Source organism: Numenius arquata, chromosome 12, assembly GCF_964106895.1.
Source record: "Numenius arquata chromosome 12, bNumArq3.hap1.1, whole genome shotgun sequence".
Taxonomy (NCBI): Eukaryota; Metazoa; Chordata; class Aves; order Charadriiformes; family Scolopacidae; genus Numenius; species Numenius arquata.
Window position 1 is genome coordinate 3,033,157 of NC_133587.1, and position 19,580 is coordinate 3,052,736.

Below are 19,580 nucleotides of genomic sequence, written 5' to 3' on the forward strand. Positions count from 1 at the left end.
ACCCCGGGCTGGGGACCCTCCTGAACCGCCGGCTTTGTCCCTCTTCCACCCCAGGATCTGTTCCTCTTGCACCCCAGAATCTGTCCTTCCTGCACCCCAGGATCTGTCCCTCGGGCACACATTCTCCTGTTTTCAGCAGCTCTTCCAAAAACCCGAGAGCAGCAGCGATGTGTTTTACAGCCCCACAGAGTGTGAGGAGAAGTGACAAGATTTTCCTATAAATATGACTCTAATCACACAAATGTGCAAACCCCTTAGGAGAGATCCAGGTGAATTTCACACTCTCTGATGGGTTTTCGTTGTTGTTTCATTTTCTTGGGGTTTTTTTTTTGTTGTTTTGTTTTTGTTTCTTTTTTTTTTCTTCCCCTCCCTCTAATTTTTTACATCATTGCAAGTTCTGGGCTGCACCTCACCTTTTTTTTCTTATAGACAGCTTAGGCTACATCCCCAGAAACACAAAAAGGATCTAAATTAAATAGTTCACAGCAATGCAGCACTTTACAGCCTCGAATTGCTTATTAATCCTCACACTCTCTCTCGGCCAGCAACGTAAAAACAGGCTGTCTCCTCTGAAATAAGCAGAAAACAGAGCAAAAGAGCCCAGTTCACTTCTGCTGCCCAGTAGCACCATCGACTTTAGTGGGCTCACATCAAGGGGTTAATTTGGCTTAGAGAGATTCTGGTTTTAAAAAATAAGCCTCCAATTTTCCTCCCGTCGTATCTATTTGGTGGGTACCAATCCCGCGATGACACCCTGCCCCTGACAGAACGTAAAACTGCCCAACTTTGTGCTGTTGGTATTTTTCTGGCACCGTGGACGCTGAATAAGTTCCTCGTGATACATTTCAAGCATTTTACATCATACGTAGAGGTCTGGCACCACTGGTCCCTGAGATGCTGCTTGCTGGGAAGCTTGATGGGTTATGAATTATTTTTTTTAGCTTCCCCAGGGAAAATTCCTTCTCTCACTTGTCTTAACGTCCTGTTTAAATTCTGAAAAGGCGCAGTAGGGAGTAACCTTGCAAAGGAAGGAGGATATTTAAGAAAAAGGAAAGAAGAAGAGAGTCATTGGTGAGCAGACGTATTTTTTTTTCACAAGAAGCACTATTTTAAAATGTTAGACATTTGAATATAGACACTCATGTGGATTTTTAGCAAAATCAGTGGAAATCCAAAAATAAGACCCTATGGGTAATTAAGGCACTTTGCTACTAACTCCTTAGGTATTTGATAGGCTCGGCTCTTGCTCAGCAGACGTGGGATATCGTTGCAGGGGGAGGTCTGTAAAATAACTTACACCAGGTGGAAGTTTGATGAGCTCTAACTTAAATAGGTGCCTTTTAGGGCATGTTACAATAGCTCTACCTTTCAGCCCAGTACAGAGCAGCCTGCGTGCAAACCAGTGGGATCTATTGTCCCCTCACCTCCGGTGCTATTTAAATGGGTAATTTAATTTAACACCAGCAGGAGGCTTCCAAATAACCCTCCCCAGCGTGGGAAGAAAAATAACCTCTAGTGCATATTCATGCAATATTTTTGACCTGCAGGGATGACTGGATTTGGGAGGGGATGTGCGTTGTTCTGTTCGGAGGAGAACTGAAGTCAGTTCATGCCTCTCCCCTTGTTCTGTTTAATTTAAGGGATTTTGTAATTCTCCCTTCTCAGGGCTGGGTCTCCAGGGCTCATGGTGTCCCTGCCGGTTCTTTCTCCCAGCCCTTGCGTTCCCTGTACCGTATTAAACTGCACAAATCACATCTGTCCTTATGACCAACCCTCTGTGCTGGATTTTTTTGGACTATTACCCAAATCCAGATTCAATGACAGCCCTATAAACACTCATATTGACTCAGGAGCGGGGTGTGTGGCTCTTAGGGGACGGGGACATGGTAGCCAAGGGCTGGGAAGCTCCGAACCGCGTCCCTAGCTGTGCTGTGCCAGCCTGTGTTTTGGGTGATGGTCTCTCTTGTTTTGGCTATGATGACACTAAGCCTCCATGGAAAGGCAACTGCAACTGCCAGTTTGACTGAGGTTATAACCCACCCATCGCAATATGGTATACGTCTGCGTGGAGCGAGGATTTATAGGCTTGTGGAAAGATGCCACATGCTTACTAGCCGGTGAATAGAAATAAAGAGAGTACTAATTAGATCTGTGATGTTGGCAGATGGATCCATGTGTCAGGAAAAGAAAGCACTGCGCTATACAGAAATCCGGCCATCTTTCGAGCGTATTCATCAACGTATGTAAACCGGGAGGAAGAGTTATTCCACATTTTAAGAGCACAACACGGATTTCGGCGCCAGGCTCCTATGAAAGATGCAACCTTCCGAACCGAGCTGTTTCTGAATACATCATTTAACTTATCTCAAGGCGCAGCTGCCTTGTGCGGTTCCAAATGCCACTAAGTTTGGGGAGATTTCTGAAAGGAAATGCGCTCGCTCTTTCTTGGGCTGCCTTCATTAATTGAGCCGGAGAGGGAACAAGTGGATACAAATGGTTTCATTTGGCACGTGGGATGTATTGATTCCGGTATTTTATCCTGCAAGTATTATTAGCTGGAGCGGCAGTTTTCCAAGCTGGGTACCGGTTTTATTTAGCGCCTTCACATCTCTGGGGGAAGCTGGTGGCCTTGCCTGCAAATCTAGTGGCCCAGGTGAATGCCTCCGGGTACCAGTCCTTGCCCTACATTGCCCTGCAGCACTAGCCACTCTTTTATTTTGTCTCTCCCCAAACGGAGCAACAAGAAGAGCTAATTTCCCACTTCAGCTCCAGTCCCCTCCAACTCCCCCAAACCAGTATTTTGCCCGTGTATTGACTGTGGCACATGCAAACGCTGCATCCCACCGGCTGATGCTGCCCCTGACACCCATGCTCCGCAATAACCGGGCCCTGGCAAATCCTGGTGCATTCTCACCCCTCTCTCAGGGTGCTGATGGCTGAAGGAACACGCTCAGCTTTTTTTAGGGAGCTGTGTTTAATTGTTGCGCTCAATTAGTCACTTCCCCCACCCCCACACTTTATTTATAATTTTTTTTCCCCACGAGTCACCAAAAGGTTGTAGCCAAACGCTTTAGAGATGACAGATGATTCACAGATAACCCCCTCTCCTGTTTTGTACTCCCGAGAAATTTGGGAACCAGGAAGCAAAGTAATTTTTGGGCTAATGCCGCCGCTCACGCTGGGGCTGTATAGCGATAAATTACCTGGCCTCTCCCTTCTCCTTCCCTCCGGTGGCTCTGGCACCTGCGCGTTATGATTAATAAAGGCATTGCAGGTAATATTAAGCACGTTGGAAGGTTTCCATAAGCCAAAGGCTATTGGGGGCCATTTCATGGGCTGGAACGAAGGCCATTAGGGAAAATGTGGGCATTGCAATTTCATAAAATGCATGAAGAGCTGGCTGTAAAGGAAGACACACCTCCCTCCTTTGAGAGGAGACCCGGCAAAGGCAATGCTTTATTTTCCCAAAGCCTTTTTCCGCCTGCTTAAGTTCTCGAGCTGTTACAGAAAATAGGAACATTTGGGCCCTATCAGCGTAATAGCTAATAATAGCCTCACAGTTTACTTATCTTCACACCAACCCTTTAATATATCCAGTCATTTTCCAACAGATGGGAAACAGGTATGGAGGATACCTAAGCAGCTGGCCCAAGGTCGCACAGGAAGGCTGTGGAGCCCAGTCCATCTGCAGATCCTGAACCAGATCCCCAGTGACTGGGTGACGTCCTCGCCAAGGGAGCAGCGGGACATCACACGCTGAGAGCCAAGCCATGCCCTGGACCATCCCCAGCCTTACCTGCTGCCAGAGAAGGTCTGGGATTGCTGGGGAGGGCTGAGACTGATCTACTCTGATGGATGCTGCAGCCTGGCCTGGGGCTGGGACGTCCTGCTTCTCCCTGCAGCAGCCTGGAAAAAGCTTGTGAAGGGGATGGTCTCCCCCCGGCTCCCCAGCACCTCCTCTGGGAGCCCCCAGACCCAAGGGATGACATTTTGAAATTCGGCAGGCTATTTTAAACAGGGCCATCTTTCTTCTTTTTTTTTTTTTTTTTTTTTTTTAAACACTTCAGTGAAACAGATGCTTGAGTTGTTCCTTAATCTAGAAGGTAGCTGCTAATTAGTTTTGTCTACAGTGTAAGCCTTCGCTCCACATGGCATATTTTGTGTCAGCGAAGGATCCCTATCAGGGACTTTATCTGTTTGCTGTCCTCCCCCGGTATTCAACAGAGAAATGGAATTTCCATCCCCAGCTCTGCCTCTCCGCTCTTATCGGTTCTCTCTTAAAAATCAGCTCGTGCACCCCGTGTGGCTGAAACGGGGTGTTTTGGAGAAGGGGACTCCTGGTTCTCTCCAGGACGGCCTCATGGCTTCGGGGGGAGCCCACGTGTGTGTCGGGGCTGCACAGTAGGTTGTTTTTTTTTTCCTTCAGCAGGGCCCCTCTGCCTCATGGGGATTGCACATGTGTGGGAGGGACAGTGCGTGGCCCATTTGAAGTCTTCTTTATAAATATTCAATTCCCCTTGACGCAACGGGCAACCCAGCAGAGCAGCCCCTCATGGTCTTGCATGCCAATAATTTGCAGATTAAAACTCCTCCAATGCGCATCCCCACAACGGGCTCTGCCTTATCTGGAATGGGCCTGTGGAACTATTGTGGTGATAATCTGGGGATTAAGAGACTTTAATAAAAAGCTTTGACATGACAGGTCATAGCCGCTCTGGGGAAAAAAAAAATAAAAAAAAAAAAAATAAAAAGAATCAAATCTGTTACTCCCGAACGGCTTAATCCTGTGTGAGCTGGGATCCTCGCTCTCCGAGGGTGCCGGGGGGATTCGGAGGCGCTCAACGCTTTGCTCCAGGAGCTCAAGGTCCCCCAGGACAGGGCTAATTGCCTAACGAGTTTGCTGTTCTGGGTGCAGCCAACTTTGGGGGGGGACTCCAACGCTTTTTGGGAACTTTTCTTCAAACCCACCCCCCCGAGGCTGGCTACTGCCCTTAACCCTTGGAAGACCCACACCGTGTCCATCCTCCTGAGCTGGCTGCGATGCTGGTCGTGATTCAGCCTTCTGCGTGGTCCTCCCTCTGCTCCCAGTGCGTTTCGGGGAGGGCTCCCAGTTCAGCCTCCCCCCCGGACCCCACACCGAGCGTATGCCCACGCACGTTAATTACATTTGGGTTTCTTATGAAAATACCGCGCTGCAGCAATCCTCACCCTGCGCTTGTCTCTAAACAAACTGTTAATATTTTAAGTGTCTTTCATGAGCCTGAGTCTAATTAATTAAAGGTTTATGAAAAACAATTAGGTTTTGATAGGGATCACCTTCTCTTGAGTCCCGTGTCTGCACAGAAAAAAGCGAGGGGTTAGAAAGGCTCAGGTTGAAATTTAGAACTGCAGTGAATAAGAGAATACACAAATCCCACATGGATTGGGGAAATTAGGACATTTGGTGCCAGATTGTCTGACTAATTAGATTTCTATCAAGTCCTGAGGGACTGGCTGATGCAGCATTTTAATTTAAAGCTGCAGCAGCAGCAGCAGGAGGATTTTTTCCGTCTTCTCATGTCCTTTATCAAATCACTCGTGTTTCCAACACGCAACCGTTTTCCCTTCCAGCCTTGCACCTCTCCAGGATCAAACCTTCTTGCTCTGAGTTTGGCAGCATCGGGTCTGCCGTTGGGTTTGGTTTGCGTGGGAAAACAACTCCCTGTGCCTGCAAGGGGCTTTTCCCACAACATGGCATGGCATTCCTGGCTGGACACGTGGGATACGCTCGGATGGGAGAAAGCTGAGGTGTCTGGGAGTTCCCCAGTGCACCGGCTGGTCTTTATCACGGAGAGCATCTTCAAAACCTGCCGTATTGCATGGGAAACGGAGGGAAATCACCCATTGCTTGGAGTTAGTCCATTTTCCATCCTCAACCTCCTGAAATCAAGATCAATCCTTCAAACGGCTGCTCCCTGCAGGGAGAATGGAATGGCACCTCTTTCAATTATATTCAGTTAAAACACGGTGATGCAATTCTTCTGCATCCGGATGCAGGCTGGGAAAGTGGTGGCAAAGCTGTGGAGTGGGTATGAGCCTGAGGTCCCTGTTCCGTCCCCAAACCACAACGTTCAGGCACCTAATTCAGAGCGGGGATCTAACTTTTAACTCCCTGAAGTTGGGACTGGTTGGACTCGATGATCCCAAGGGTCTTTTCCAACCTGAATGATTCCATGAAAAAAGACTGGACCCACCCTTTAAGTATTCTATTCTACGAAGTCACAGGGGCTGAACTCGGGCTTAACGTGTACGGAACAATGCACAAATTGATTCAGAACTGCAAAATTGTCCTATCTCTGCTTAGTAGGCACCAAAATTTCATGTTAATTGCCCCAAAATTAGTAAGCGTTATTGAAATAGAGGAAGCGGAGTTTTTTAAAGCCGTTTCTTACTTGACAGTATGAGATTGCAAATATTCCTGTGCCCTATTTAATGAAAAATTATTATGCTATTATTGCTATTTTATATGATGGATACATAATTAACAGGGTCTATAGAATCATTTCTTCTCCCATTTTGCTCTACTTCTTCCAGATTATTTTATCAAAAAAAAAAAAAAAAGAAAGATAATGGAATTATATCTTACGCTTCAATGAAAGCGAAAACTATTATTCCTCTCGATAACCAAACCCAGCAAAGTCAACCATTCCAGTGAATATTAAACACAAAAAGTACATTTCAGATGTATTATGAATCTGCTGCTGAGTCTTTAACTCATTGCTTTGAGAAGTTCGGCGGTGGAGGGAGCTGAAATGAAATGAGAGCCTCTAAAGACGCCGAATTTCCCAGCTTTCATTGATTGAAAGCAGGCCCATAACGTTATTGAAATGGTTTCACTTAACCTCATTTCCCCGTTATTATTTTGTTATGCTTTTTTTTTTGGGGGGGGGGGGAAGGGAGGAAGGTGATATAATACTTATTTACTCCTGCCAGCCATCCCTGGATGCTAAAAATGATTTAACCCCGCTGCGTTTCAGCCAGATGCATCGCGCAGAAGGCAACAGGCGTCTGGGCAGGACCAACACCGCTGTTGGCGGCCCGATCATTTCAATTTACAGTGTGTGTGCTAAAGAAGGAAAAGGCCGGCTATTACTGTAAAAGCATTAAGAGCCCGAGTGATGGATGAGATCCCACTAAACCGGGTAATAAAGAGACACGGAACAAAAAGGACATTTCTAGCCCCCCAGTGCCCGGAGCTGCTGGGCTTTGAAAGGTGCCATGAGCACCACGATAAGAGCAAATGAGTCGGAGCTCCCGGGAAAGTAGAGCTCTCATTTCGGGTCCTAAGAGGGATCTCGGGTCTCTCTTCAAAAGGTAAAGAGCCCTAATTCCCTCACCCAGATTTGTGGACCTATAAAGAGCGCCTACAATTTTGTGCTGGTGCTTTTTCACCCTTGAAATGTCAGAACAGATAGAAAATGCAGAGTGACGATTGTAAAGCACGCTTTCAGGAAGCTGCTTCTGCAGAGAGATTTTTATTTTTCCCCCACTTGTTCCCCTCCTGTTTCTCTCTCCACCCGACGGAGAAATATAACAGATTTCCAACATATTTGGATTAACTAGAAATTAATTTTCTTTCTTCTCCTTTCCCTTTCACTGAAAGAAAAAGCAAAGAACGGAACAAGCCGCTGTTTTGCATTAATGATACTGTTTCATTTCCCTTTCTTTTGTTTTAAATCCCATTTTATTTCCAAATTAAATTGAGGCACATCCAGAGAATAATTTCTCTCAGTGGAAGGCAGTCGTCAGAGATGCCAAGGAGGGATACGCAGTTTGTGTTCGCGGATTGGGGAATTTAGCTGAGGTGTCTACATTTTCAATGGCTAAAGTTCAAGAGAGAACCCCCCCCCCATGAGAGGTCTGAAATAAGAAAAGAAAAAGTTATTGTTTTGGAAATAGTCAAAATGAGATAATTTTGACTTTTCCTAAAAATAATTCCTGCTTGTAGCTGTGCATTATACCTGTGAAAAATCATCTGGGGCTCCACCAGACCTAAAATAATGCAGTTTTAAAAATAAACCAGTTATCTCAAAATGCATTTATTTTGATTTACAATGTGCGTGTTGTAAAAAAATTTGTCCTGAGTGACCATGATAAATGTTACTCGTATCGTTCTGTGAGTAACAACGCGAGGAACAAATTGAGGATTGCCGCCCAACACGAGCCTAGCCGGAATTTTTGAAGAAAAAGCCAAAAAGTCTTGGTTTAGCCATTTCCAAAACCAAGTGGGTTTGTTTCTAATTCCAACGTTTCCGGGATTCACCCCTCCTGATTCTGAACTGGGACGGTTACAGGAGGGGGGGGGACCCGGGTCCTGCTGGCACCAGGGCTGGGGGTACGTGGATAAATGCTGAAGGGGTTGTGGGCCATGTGTCCCACTGTGAATATGTGACACATGAGGGGGCTTTGATGACGTCAGTAGTGAGGACAGATTTGGAACTCCTTTTTTCAACCATTCTTTAAAGTTTAGAAGTGAATCCGATGCTCCTGGAAGGCATCTCACTGCCTTCCTTCGGGTGACTGGGAAATTGGGAAAAGGGTGTTAAAAATTTGGGGCTGAATGCCTTTTTCTGCCCAAGCTGGAGGGAAACAGGGGCAGGAGTGGGCGACGGTGGCTCTTTCCTGGCTCTGCTGGTTTTGTGGCAGAGGGTCAGGGATCCAGCGACTCCTCACAAATTTCAGCGACACTGCGTTATTTTAGCATCTCTCTCCCGTTACCCATCCTCTTGATAACTCGTTTTATTGCTACTCCAGCCATTGGGATCAAGTGCTTCACATTCCGTTGGCCTGAGAGATTAGCCAAAAAAATGTGGGATTTGAGTGTTATTTTGTGCCTTTGGTTTGGTCCGCAGAGAAGATACAAAAAATGATATTTTTCCCGAAAGTAGCAGAACTCTGCCAGGAGAAAGCAAGGTTCTGCCTTGGCAGCTTTGAGCCCCTCGCAGGGAATAATCATCCCAAAGCATCCTCCTTGCTGCCCCGAGTCCCGGGGTTTGCTCAGCCGGTGTCTGGCACATCCTCGCTCCTTTCCCCTCGATGCTGGATGACTTTTCTGCCCGATACCAACCCACAGGGCTCATAGTTTTGCAGCCCACACTTCCCTAACCCTTTGCTGAAGGCGTTGGGCTGGGTGTGCGCCGAGGATGAGGGCTAAAATCCTTTCCTCTGTCCCCAAGTGTCTTTTACCTGCCTTAAATGACAGGTGACAGTTATGTCCACATCTCCACTATGTCCTCCCTTCTTCTCTCAGCCCACAGAGACAACACGCATGACGTATTTTAACCCAGGAGCCTAAATCACTTAGAAGCCAGACCTGGGTTTCTATTAATTATTTAAACCCTTCTCCACAGCAAAGAATAGGTTGAGGCGGTGGGACGGTTTCAAAAGAAAGTTTAAAAAAAAGCTGAAAAATGACGTGTTTGTGGTTTGGACACAAGAGGAACCAGTTACCGCGTCCGATGGGGATGGAAACCCCATCAGCGGTTTAAGTCCACGGGCCCTTGACCATCCACCCCCAGTCAACACGTCTCACTTGCCTGGGAAGGGAAGGGAAATCTATTTTGTTTGTAATAAAGCTGATTATCATAGATAAATGTATCTAATTAGTCTCATTTGCTGACACACAAGCCTTTAATTGCAAGTTGAATAATTAGCCATATCTGCATATGCAAATGAATAGGGTTATACTATGTCACTCTTAACATGATTTCTCTGGAGACAAATAGCTCTCTATATTTCAGGAGAGAATATGATATATTAATTTACGTAGACAAATAACTTTATTTAGAACGAGCCGCTCTCATGTTTGTTTATATAAAGCAATAAGAGAAGAAATCGAAGGGATTTTATGTGGAAGGAAACAGCTGGAAGATACTAATTTATGAGGGGGAAATCCTCGCGAACCGCAGGGCTTCTCTGCGGCCAGGGACGGGAGCGGGGAGCGTTCCCCCAGCCCGGACCCCCCCCCCAGCCACGGCCACGGCCTGGCAGGAGCCACCACCGCTCCCGCGCATCCCACCGCCCCGACTGCATCCTTCTCCCCAGCGATTCCTGCGTGTGTGTCCCCCCCCCGGGCTCTCCATCTCCTCCCCGCTGGAGGATACGTGACGTGATGCTGAAACTGTTGGGCCTGTTGTTTTCCAACCAGATGGCCGCTGCGGCGCGAGCAATGGCCTGCGATTTGGGGCGGGTGCATGCCGGGATGCGGAGCCCTCCTCCGTCTGGATGCGAGGTGAATCCTAATCAGGCATCGGGAAAGGGGGAATGCGTGCGTGGGGGGGGTGGGGGGGCTGGCTGGTGGCAGGGCCACCCCGCTTTGGGCGAGGGGGACAGGGGACACAGGAGCCACTTTCCGTGGGGATGCCAAGTCTCTGTGATGGAGCGGGACATTGCGGAGGTGACAAGGATGGAAATCCCAAGCTGGGCACTGGGGGGGGAAGGGAAGGGGCTTGGAAAAACTGCAAGGGGGGGCTCAGCAGCAGCAGCAAGTGAAGCACCTGGGAGTGGTGATGCTTCCATGTCTGCCGGCAAGATCCCTGTCCCGGCCCGTTTGTATGGACATACCTAACACGGGATACAAATCTGCTCCGAACACCGTATTCTGCCCCAAAAAAGAACTAAAAAATACTAACAGCGGGGGGGGGGTGTGTGTGTGCTCTGCTGCCCCAGCACACACACACACACACCCCCCGAGGTTCTGCCCCATCTCCGGAGGAACCCCGGCAGGGAGACGTCCCCAGCGGAGCCGGGCTCGGTCCCCTCGGTCCCCTCTGGTCCCCCCCCCCCCGCCTCCCCCCGCCGTTGCTGCGGCAACCGGGGCGGCTGCAGCGCTCGGGCAGCGCCGGCAGGGGGCAGCACCGGCACGGGCTGCCCGGGGCGGGGGGGCAGCAGGAGCGGGCTGTGCACAGGCAGGGTGCGGGCAGGGTGCAGGCTGTGCACGGGCAGGGTGCAGGCAGGGTGCAGGCTGTGCACAGGCAGGGTGCAGGCAGGGTGCAGGCTGTGCACAGGCAGGGTGCAGGCAGGGTGCAGGCTGATTGTGGACTGGGTGCAGGCAGGGTGCAGGCTGTGCACAGGCAGGGTGTGGGCAGGGTGCAGGCAGGGCACAGACTTATTGGAGGCAGGGTGCAGGCAGGGTGCAAGCAGGGTGAAGGCAGGGTTTAGGCTGATTGCAGGCTGATTGCAGGCAGGGTGCAGGCAGGGCACAGGCTGATTGCAGGCAGCGTGCAAGCAGGGTGTAGGCCACCCACCTCCCACACCAGAGCTGAGCTCCCCCCCCCTCAGCAACCAGCATCCCCTCCTGGCTGTCCTGCATGAGGAAGGGCCATTCCAGGGCCTGGAGAGAACCCCAGCTGCCCGGATTAATTTTCCATTTACACCCACATCCCACAGTCCTCTCTCTTGTCCATGCAGGGGCTGGGGACAGGATTCCCATTCAGAGGTCATATCCCTCTGAGGAAGCCTAAATCATCTTCAGGATTTCTGAAACAAGCCTGATTCATTGGCTTGGCAAGATCCAGTGATGCAACCTGCTTCTTATCATTTCTTCACTTCCTCTTCCATCCTCAGTTTTCACTTTTAATTCAGGCATCACAGCCTTAATTTAGGCTTAGGGGCATCCATCGAGACACAGCTGGGAAGCTCACAGACAGATCGGTGTCGCCCTGGTCCTTCCCTCTGCCCAGCCAAGGGAATGGTCACATCTGCTGTCAGCCCGGCTCAGACATGGAATAACTGGGAGTTACTTAAAGGTGGTCATGGATAAACTAGATGTTGGATAACTCACACTTTACTAGTAAAATACAGCTGTGAGCTAAGGAAAATTGCAGTAAATGTCTACCCTCAGTACAGATTAATATGACCCCCTTAATTCTATACAAACAGCGTTTCTTCAGTGGGGCTCGTATAATCTTTGCGATAAGAGAAAGATGGGAAAAATGGCTGATCAGGCACCCAGACCCCTGTGGCAGGTTTTCTAAGCGAAATACCAGATGGTCTCACTAAGGTGCTGTGATGCCACAAAGTTTTAGGATTCTCACAACCAAAAAAAAAACCTCTCCAAGCTCTTCAAGACATCTGGGGTGTGCTGGCGCTGCGGGGGTTAACCGGCAGAGAGGGTGGAATCTGCATAAGGCTGATTTGGGGGAAAAAAAAAAAATAAAAAAAAAATGAAATGCAGCTTAGCTGAAATCACGGCTGGGTGGGATTTGGGGAGTGCTGGGTGGGATTTGGTGAGTGGCATCTCTGGAGGGAAACCTGCTCCGGACAGGAGCTGTGCTGGTGTGCGAGGGGCATCTCGCCGGGGGCTGGCAAGGCCTCAGTTCACACCCAGAAACATCCCTCCGTGAGACGTGGGTTATTTATCGCTTCCTGGCTCAGGGCTTTCGGCTTTTCCCTCACGGTCAGGGTGCAGGAGGGTGATGGGTGGCTGTCGGGGTTGCCCGTGGGTGCTGCTGCCCGGTCCTGGCCACCAGAACACCGCAACGTGACCTTGCGTGGAGCCACCCACCCCAAGGCTGCATCGAAGTTGCCTTAATTTGCCTCAATGATCAGCTCAAGACGAGCCTTTTCCCACTGCATTATCATTATTGTTGTTGTTATTATTATTATTGAATATTTCTGCACGGCAGCATCCGGGAGCTGCATCCAGCCTGGGTCTGCTCTGTGCAATCGAAGCCTCTTGCCGCCGCAGCGAGTTTTTAATGGAAAAGAAGCTCCACGTGACCGATCCCTTCCCTTGCTCCACAAACCCTTTCCTGCAAGGGGTGGATGGGTGCTGGGAATCACCCTGCGTTTCTCCCCGGAATTTGGGGGGGCAGGGGTGGCTCGAGGTGCCCCAGCTCCCACCGAGCCCCCCAACAGCAACACCCCGACCAGCAAACTCCTCCGTGGACCTTCCAGCCGATGGAATTACGCAGGTACATTTCTCCAGCCTTTCCCGGGACAGCTCGATCCCGTGCTCCCACTTTTCTAACGACACCTTGAGTCCTTACAGGCTTTCCCCCTGTGCGTGTGGCTGGGGACGGACGTGTGTTTCTGCACACCCCCCCCCCCCCCCGCCAACAACGGTATTTTTTGGAAAGGCCATGTCACAGTGTCATGACGCTTTGCTAAAACCCATCAAGTTGTCATTCCCGTTAATGCCTTCCTAATCCCAGTGGCTGGGTGAGGAGTGATCAGACCACATCCTCGGCTTTGGAAAAGCCGTTGGGGCTCTTTTCCCAAATTTGTTGTTCTATTCTTCCTCTCTGGGCACCGCGCTTTAAGGCGGGTTGTGGCTCAGCATCGCCCCTTTTTTTTATTTCCTTTAACAGTTTCTTTGCCTCGTGACAACGCGGGGCGTTCACAGCACAAACAAGTCCAAGGAAGAGATGAGTTTCCTCAGCTGAGAGATAAATAAAGCAGACGATTGAGTGAAGTTTCCCTTCCCCGCCTGGTTCCGCCGCTCTGCCGGGCTGTGTGACGGTTCCTAACTTCTGGCCTCGCACCAGCGCTTTTACCCGGATCTGTGACATCCCCCTCCCCGGGCGGGTAACACCATTGGGTTTCCTCTGCCATTGAAAACCCGACCTTTTCACATCAGGCCAAACGCTGCTCCCAATTCCCTGGGTTAATCCGGAGTAAACCCCTGGGATTAACTGGGTTTAACCCCGTGCTGGCTGAGCGGCTGTGGGCAGCCCTGACCGCGGCATTGCCCGGGGTCTGCCGGGCTCCATGTCCTCGTAGGAGCCAGAGAACCCCAATAAACCATCCCACGATCCGCAGACGACGGCAGGTTGGCCACCTCCTGGTGAAAAACTGGAGGGGATCCATCTAAAATCCCGCACAGGCTTCCCCTTCCCTCCCCGGTGTGGGGACACAGGGTTCGGTTTCAGCGGTTTCCTCTCGGGAGCCTGGGTGAAATAGTCAGGCCCTTTGTTTGGCCAAGACCAAGCTGAAAAGAGGAAGGTACCTACGGCCCTGGATTTTCTACCTGCTGGCTATTTTCTGGGATTCGTGTGGAGGGGATGTTCTGCCCCCTGGGACCTGGGGGAGAAGTTCATCCTGCCCTTCCCCTGTGTCCTCCTGGAGCCTTTTTCGTGTCCATCACCACCAGATGAGGATGCTGTGACTCGGGCTGGGCTCATGATGATGACTCCGGTCCTGCCGGCCTTGGATGGGCACGCTGGCTGGGGGATGTGGGATGTCTCTCACCCCCCACCTCCTGCACACCCTCCCCTGCTGCATCCCTCCCGTTTCCATCTCTGCCTCCCGCTTGCGATGGAGCGAGTCCCCTTTTGCTCTCCCTGTGTGGAATCGAGGGAGAAACGCTCCACAAAGCCCCCCTGGTCCCCTCGGCCGCTCCTCCAGCCCGGCCAGCAGCCCTCACCGCCCCCCCTCCTCACGCCACCGCCGGCTCCTGATGGAAAAAGAGAGCAGCAAACCCCAAAGAGGTGTCATTGTGCTAAGTGCTTTCAAACCTTGCAGCATGTCACTGTGTCACAATTTCAGTTCATTAGGCGGCGCGGGGAAGACGCCGTGACATCAAAGCACTCCTTTTCCCTATAGAAACGGGAGCAGCTCTTTTGATCTCAGCCCCCAGTATCCCCCCCAGATTCATATTTACTTGTACAACCCAAACCTACGGGGGATCCTGCGCTTGATTCCACCATATGTTCCGGGGCGGTTTTCCTTGCTTCCCTGCTTTTCTTTGGGAGGCGGTTTTGTCGGCGGGGGGAGGAGTAAGCAGTAATTTTTATATGTTTATTTATTTCCACGCTACCCTCTGCTCCCTGGGCGCAGTAGGGGGGTGTGTGTGGGGGGGAACCCAACCTATTCCGTGTCAAGCAGGCGCTTTGAAGCTTGCCACAATCAAACGCTTTTATTTGGGGGGGGAACCCCGCCAGCTGTTTGTTTGCTTCCCCTGCTTTATATTGATTCAAGGAGATAATCTCCCAGGCCCCACGTGCTTAATCTGTGAGCTGCTAATGGTGCCTGAGATATTGAAATGGTCCCCTCTCCCCTGGATTGCCGGGGTATTTATAGCTTAATGCAGAGGTTTACAGCGTAACGCTCATTTTCAGAGCAGCAGAGGATCCGTGCCTGTATCTAATACCACAAACCGCTGTTGACTTTAGCGGGGATATTGTAACTCTAACTCGGTGCCAAAAGGTGACCGTGTGCTTTGGATTGTAGGAATATTCTGATATCCTTTGGTTCCTAGCGAGGCGTTAGGATGCCTAAAGTCAGGGCTCAGCCAGCGTCTGCATCCGGGCAAGAGCAAGGGATGCTCCCTCAGATACCGAAACGCCGGGCGTGAGCTCGGGATGGGGAAAATCTCAGCACAAGTGTGAAATCCCCGATTTCCGTGTGCAAAAAGAGGGACCCCCACCTCAAAAGCCAATTCGAGCAGGAGCAGGCTCTCCCCGTGTTCGCACCTGACAAAACGGAGTGGATAGGAATTCAGTTCAGAGACATCTAATTTCATGAGAGGCTCTCCAAGAATAATTCTTCTGCAGATGCTTAAAGTGATTTCAACATGAAAAGCAGGAAAGACAGAAAAGATGATAGAAAATGACTCCAGAATTTATACCTTCCCCTCCTTCGTTTAAGCCCTGCACATCCTGCGCGTGTCCTGGCATGAAAACCGAAGAAAACCGCTGTGCAAACAGAACAATTTCTGCTGTGTTTTTATTGCCCTGAAACAAGAGATGGCCACTGAAGGTGTCTGTAGCCGCCTGTCCTGGACCCACAGGGACCAGCCCAGGGGGAAAATCTGTGGGTTTTTTTAAATGCTGTCCTTTAAGCAATGTTTGAAGTGCTGCTTATAGAGTGAAAAAAAGGCACTATTTAAATCGCATGCTCGGGATATCAGTCATTAACACCATCCTGGGGAGCTCTAGATGATACTTCTGTGCCCTAAGTGGTGTTTGGGAAGGCAGATCTCAAAAGCCCTGACACGGAGACTGTCGCTGATAAAAACACATGATCGCTATTCTCTCTCTCTTCTTTTTTTTTTTTTTTTTTACTGCATTTTTCCTTCCTGCTGTTTAGGGGGTTTAAACAGCCTTGATTTTCTGTGGCTGACAACACACCCCATATGCTATTTATCTTGTCAGAACTCTCTCCCTCTGCCCTCAGCTCCCATTTTGTTCTCATTAATAGTGATTATGAAAAATGGGGCTAAATACTTACTTTCATATGATTTATCCAAATGTTGAACTGCGTAATTGGAGAAGCTAAGACATTATCCCTTCAGATTCTGTCAAGACTCAATTTCTGCATTTGATTTAATTTTTCGACTCATGACCCATAACAGTACATATATTTATTGCCTTTATGGTGGCTTGGCTGAACAATATATCTATCAGTCAGAAGCGGGAAGCTGCATATTATTTATAGGAATTTAAATAGTCGGTGTTTTTTAAGAACACTTGTCCTTAGCGTGCAGTTATTAACACGGGGCCCCTAGATACAACAAAATTGGAAGTCAGCTGGAAGGAATGCCCTTATAATGAAGATATTTAATAACTGGCATCAGGCTCTGCTTTCCCTTTCGGTGACAGTGGTGACGCACGAGCAGAGGCAGGGGAGGGCTGCAGAAACCTCGCCTGCCCCCTTTCCCCGGGCCTGATCCAGCCTCTGCCTCCCCTTCCACTTGCCACTGGGAATTTCTCGTGTATAAAAGGCGCCGACACATTAAATTTGGTCCTGCCTGTTTGGTTTCCCACCAGAGACACGCACACCCAGGCGCGGGCACGCACGGTTCTCACGGGAGCGCGCGTCGCTGCCGTGCGGTGATTTTGTGCATCCCTCTCCCCCCTTCCCAATCCATCGTCTCTGCGCCTGGTTTTCGCAAACCGCTTTTTGCCCGGCTTTGGCCCCGACGGCCAGCTGAATGCAAACGCTCATCCCCAGCCAAGTGCCTCGGCCCTACGGGTTGTGGACACGCAGCTCCGGTCAAACCCGAGAGCCCTCTGGGCTTCAAAGCCCGGGTTTGCTGGGGACAGGGGGGGGGACGGCACGGAGCTCCGCAACAAAGCCTTGGAGAAACTCCGACCCGCCGTCGCATCCTCCGCATCACCGACAACACCACCCCGCTTCCCAAATCGACACCGACGCAGTGTTGAAATTGTTAATAAAACAAGTAATCAAGCTGCTAATATCTGCAAGCACCATTTTGGAAAAAAAAAAAAGAAAGAAAAAAAAAAAAAGATAATAGAGCAACCATCAGGGAGTATAGTTAATGTATAAAACAATTACTGTAGTCAGATGTTTAAATAAGAGCCATAGCGGCAACAAATGCATTACTGTACAGAGAAGTTTACAGCACACAGGATATTTTATTTGCCATGCCAGAACGGAAGGGAATAACTCTGAGATGAAGCCGACGCATTTATCGCCAGTTTTTTTCTCCGGCAGCCTTTTTCCCTGGCATGAAACCTGCCGGCACATGCGTGTGCGCACACACGCATATGTGTGCACACGGACACAGCTCTAACTCAGTATTATTTGTTGTAGAAACGGGTATAATTCTTTAAAGCACACTCATTTACTGCCAGCTAGTCCATGTCAGTGGTTGTCTGTCTTTTAAATACAATCGGCCGGGAGAGCTTTCTTTTACATAGACCTTTTAAACAAAAGCTTCAAAAATTGCCATTTTTGATAAGGATCGAACCGCTAATCTTTTATTTTGCAGCTCGCCCTGACACATGGGCACGGCTCTTCCCTCCTTGGGAGACTCTTGCAGGGAACAATAAGAATATTGATTTTTTTTATTTTTTTTTTCCTAGACTCGTAATACCGCAATGATTTCCCGCCCTCCCTCCTTATTTTCTCCAGCATTTCGTGGGGTTTTGACCAGCTTTAATTGCTCCAAAGCTCTGTGGTTAGCACTAAATCTGTAGCCTGCTCTCTGCCGCACGGCAGCGGTTTGGACTTCGCATTGTCCCTGTAATCCCGGTTCCTCCGTCGTGCATCCTCCTCTGCCAGGAGCAAAAACTGTCCGGAGAACCCCAAAGCACAGAGAAAAAAACCATCGAGAACAAGAAGAAAAAGGCTGGTGGGGACATCTTCAAACCAGGACAGGCACCCGGGGAGCAGGAGGGTGTTTGCTGGGAGAGGGCAGCCGAGAGGGAGTTTTGCTGGGTTTAATTTGAAGCTCAATCTAAGAGTGGAAGGACCTAAACTGGCTTAACTGGAGTGCACTGGGTTGGTTCAGAAAGATTTCTGTCTACGCAGCCATTCGACCCAACTGGGAGAAAAAGAGAAATATTACCACTCATAATTTCTTTATTAAACCCCACCTTTTAGAAATCCCAAATTTCTATTTACGAAATATTTTTCCCTGTAGTGAACTCAGCTCAACTTTTTTTTTTAATGCTCACAAGATGTTTTAGTTGTTTGCCTGCCTTTAATTTCAAAAAGTTTTTAAAAAAAATCATCTTTAATAACCACGTTAGCCCTCTGGTTTTGATTTTATGCCGTATTCTGTGCATTAGTAGAACTCAAAGCCAGCAAAACTACTCTATGCCTTCATTAAAAAAATGGAGACGGTGGGGTACTACGTAATTCCTTCTGGCTGTATTATACACCGAGAAATGGCAACAACCGCACATCAGGTCATCTGGCACTTCACCTGAAAACTCAGTTTTACGTTGTTTAATATTTTGACCACTTTTAGCCCAAAGTTTAAGCACAAACAATAGGCTCCTTTCTCAGAATAAGATCAGTGAAAATCAGAAAGGTCTGTCCAATAAATAGCTATTTTTGGAGCCTGGTGCGGGGCACTTGCTGGGTAATTTCCCCATGGATGGGGCTTCGCACAGGGCTCCGTGCTCTTTCCCATCAACTTCCATGAACTTTGCATTTATCCCTTGCTCTAGCGCTCCCTGCTTCCTGGGGGAAATACCTTTAGTGCTGGAAATCCTGAGGTTAACTACCTACAAATGGTATTTAGTTATTAAAAGCGTTGGCCGGACTGGAGGCTGAGCAAGGATGGGTTTCTCATCCGGGAGACAGAGAGGAAATGGGATTAGCCAAATCCAAAGATCCCATCCGTTCCCAGGCAGCATCCCCAGCTCCGCTTCCACGGCAACAGGGATCCAGGACATTCCCTTGTCCCACTGTCCTTCACTGCAGTGGCCGGCACATTAAAATCGCTATTACTAGGGTTTTTTTTTTAATTGTATCGCTTGTCTTTTTCATGGTCAGACAGTCAACTGTCAGCATCAATTACCAGAGTTAATATTGACGTCCTCTTAAAAGAGGTTTAAATATTGAAGTGAAAAGGGACTTGCTCTGGGCTTCGTCTCTTCGTGGTGTTCGCCAATAAAACCTGAGCTCGCAAAACAGTCGTCACAGCGATTTCTTGCGTCTTGCGCTGACACGACGCCTGAGCGGCAAATATCACCGGAATTTTTCAAATGAGCAAACTGCACTTATTAATTCTGCTAATAATCACGACTCAGGATAGCTGCTCTGAGGAAGACAACAGCTGAAACTTCTTCCCCGTAGAAGGGGCAGCGGAGGAGCCGTCGCCTTTGTGGTATTTAGAGGCTCTGGGG